Source organism: Peromyscus californicus, unplaced genomic scaffold (assembly GCF_007827085.1).
Source record: "Peromyscus californicus insignis strain IS unplaced genomic scaffold, ASM782708v3 Scaffold_22__1_contigs__length_63687245, whole genome shotgun sequence".
NCBI classification, from domain to species: Eukaryota; Metazoa; Chordata; class Mammalia; order Rodentia; family Cricetidae; genus Peromyscus; species Peromyscus californicus.
In genome coordinates this window covers 3,981,038-3,984,441 of record NW_026294525.1, presented here as the reverse complement: position 1 = coordinate 3,984,441, position 3,404 = coordinate 3,981,038, and the positions used below count along the sequence as shown (strand labels likewise).

At 42.1% G+C, this 3,404-nt stretch overlaps 1 non-coding gene across 1 annotated transcript; it reads right to left on the bottom strand.

The window, feature by feature from the left end:
• Positions 1-305: 305 nt before the first annotated feature.
• On the bottom strand, positions 306-416 carry LOC128118826 (small Cajal body-specific RNA 3). Its single transcript, XR_008221350.1, has one exon. It is a non-coding gene; the product is annotated as a small Cajal body-specific RNA 3 (non-coding RNA).
• Between the last annotated feature and the right edge of the window lie 2,988 nt (positions 417-3,404).

Here is a 3,404-nt window from a genome sequence, read left to right as displayed (position 1 = left end):
GGTTCCACCCATACCACTTCTGACTGTATACTCAAAGGACTCATTTCCTGCTGCAGAGAGACCTGCGTACGCATTTAACTGATGCTCTCTTCACAGTAGCTAGGACATGGGAACAGAGCAGATGTCCGTCACTGACGAATGGATAATGACAATATGGTATCTATACACAGTGGAATTTGGGGGAGGGTGGGGTTGGAGAAGTAGCTTTACTTGATTTTCTGTTTGCTTTTATAATCTTATTACACTTTATCAGCAAAGATATTGAACTAAATAATAGGAAAACAATATTTAGAGTGGCAATTTAAAACGTATGGAAAGGGATGGTCAGAGATCTCATGTTTATGTAGGGTTGTTGCCCACTGCAGACAAAAGATATTTTCTCATTTGTCTACATGGTTGGCTCTGCAGCCTCCATCACAATGGACTCTTATTCAGCTATCCAGAAAGATGCAATCTGTAGGTGAATGGCTAGAACTAGAAAACATAATGAGTGATGAAATCCAGACCTAGAAAGACAAATGTCAAATGTTCTCACTCATATGTGGAGCTTTAGTATCAAATCTTTAGATTTGTATGTTTGACTTTGAGTATGGGTAGAATCCAGGAGACTCTAAAGGGACTATTGATTGGGAGGGGGAAAAGATTTTAAGGGAGGAAGGTAGGAGAACACAGATGATGCTTAACATCATTAATAATTTAGGAAATGCAAATTAAAAACAATGAGATTGCACTGCATGGCTCCTGCAGTGGCTAAGACTAAAATGTTGTTATTAAAAGCTGACAAAGGCAAGGTATACTAGACCCTCCTTCATGGTTGGTGAGAATACAAAGTGGCACAGCTGCTTTGGGACATATTTTATACAGGCAAATATCCACTTACCTTGAACCTAATGATTCCACTCTTAAATATTGACCTAAAATGTATGTCCACCAGATACCTCCATGTGGACATTTATAGTAGTTTTACTCAGCACACACGTTACACACACACACACATACACACACACACACACACACACACACACACACCAGAGTCAGCTCAAATGTCCATCAGCTGATGCAAAGATAAACACTGTATTCCACCTCTACAAATGAAAGACCAAGGCAAACACACATGCAACATGGGGCATCTCAACAGTACCAGCTGAAGTGAAAGAAGCCAGTCCCATCAACACAGAGTGTGCAGTCTATCAGTGAGGTCCAGGCTGCAGGAGGACATATTGGCTGTAGAAGCACAGAAAGGCTATTTCACCGTGGTCATATGACTGCATGAGTTTGTCAAAGTTCATTGATGTGGGGCTAGGAATACAGTTCATTTGTGAAGTGCTTGCCTGGAATGCACAAGGCCCTGGGTTTAGTCCCCAGCACTGCACAAATTGGGTGTGGTGGCCCACATCTGTAATCTTACCAATCAAGATGTAGAGGCAGGAGGAGCAGAAGTTGAAAGTCATCCTTAGCTACATAGCAAGTTGGAGGGTAACCTGGGGTATGGGGGACTCTTAAAAACACTTATTGATGGGAATCTTGTAGGTATAGATAAATGAGACCTCAAAAAATAGAAACTTTAGGAAGTTATAGTTCCAAAGACTCTAACTTCCCCACAAACAATCTGTCTCATGGTTGGGAGTATGAAATGAGGTTAGGCCATGCCAGTGGTTGGCTAAATGCCTTTACCTAGTAAGCACCCACTCTGTTTGCTATTGTAATGATTTGTGTTCTTTTTTTAAAAAAAATTCATTTATTTATATGTATACAGTGTTCTGCCTGCATGTAAGCCTGAAGGCCAGAAGAGGACACTGTATCTCATTACAAATGGTTGTGAGCCACATATGGTTGCTGGGAATTGAACTCAGGACCTTTGGAAGAGCTCTTACCTCAGAGTGGTCTCTCCATCCCTTATTTGTGTTCTTACGGGAGAAAATGTTTGTTAAACATTTTACAAATAAAATTACTCTTACATAGAACAGCAAGCTGTTTTCAAATACATTGGCAAGATCTATTTGTAATAACACATTTTAATATGAGAATTACAGGTAAAATTTGGTCCTTAAAGTATTGTGGATAAAATCTTGACTCAACAATTCTCGAACACTCAGTTTGTTTCATTGTGAGGACTTAAAAACCATAAGCCACATTTACAAAATATCTCAGTGATTCACAATTTCCATAAATTCGAACTGTTTCCCTTCATAACTCATGTAAATGACACTGAGCATCAAAACTTAACAATTATCAACAAGTTGCCAGCTTTCTAGAGCTCACAGTGTTTGATCCTTACGTTGTGAACACTCACATGTCGGCAGCTTTCTTGTCAAGAGACAGATGTAGGAAACTGTGTCTGAAAGAGAACTTGGTTTCTCTTGACATCATGAACCCGACACAGAACATCAATTATGTTTCTGTTTCTAAGCCACTGGACTCTAGAGATGCCATGTGCGTGTGTTCAGGAGCAGCAGGTAATGTACCAGGGAGAAGTGTTGTGTGGGGTTCCAAGCCTGGACCCTAGGCTTCTCCAGATAAGAACTCTGGCTTAGCCTCTGGCATCTGTTGCCTCAGGTAAATCCAGCACTGTAGCTGGGATCCCTACTTGACTCTGCCAAAAGCTGCTAGATCCTGCAGCATCCCATAACCGCACTGTTAGTTTCTCCTCATCTGTCTTACAGCATCTCTACTGTAGCCCGAGACAGTATCAGGACAGAGCTGGAGATGCAGCTTGGTAGCAGAATGCTTGCCTTCAAAGGTCCTGTTTCCACCACTAGTGCTGGCAAACACACACACACACACACACACACACACACACACACACACACACACACACACACAGACGAGAGAGAGAGAGAGAGAGAGAGAGAGAGAGAGAGAGAGAGACAGAGAGACAGAGAGACAGAGACAGAGAGAGACAGACAGAGAGAGACAGAGAGGGAGGAGGGGGTGGTTCAGTGGAGAGTTCTGCAGGAGTCTGGAGAATATAACTCACATGGGGCCCTGAGATGGCACCAGTGTAATCCAGGGCCCAGTTTTATAAATTGCAGAAAAGTAAGAGATTTTTTTAAAAAAATCCTCAGTGAAAGCCATTTGCCCACTTAAGTTTTGCAGTAGGCAAACTGCTCTTACCTGTGAATAGGAGGGTAGGTAATGGATCCTTGAGTCCTCTGCCCTGCAGGTCAGCTGAGGAAAAGGCCAGAACATCCTCAGGCCCATGTGCTGGCATGGTGCTCGATGCCCGAGACGTTGGATTGCCACAAATGCTCTTCTGGAGGATTATGCGCAGTCACCTGGACACCTATTTCCACAGAGCAAAGAGAAAGCTATATTAAGTTTTAGATTTAAAAAAGATCCATTGATCTGGAGTTTATTTGGAAGCTGAAAACAAAAATATGGAAAATTTATAATCTATGCTCCTG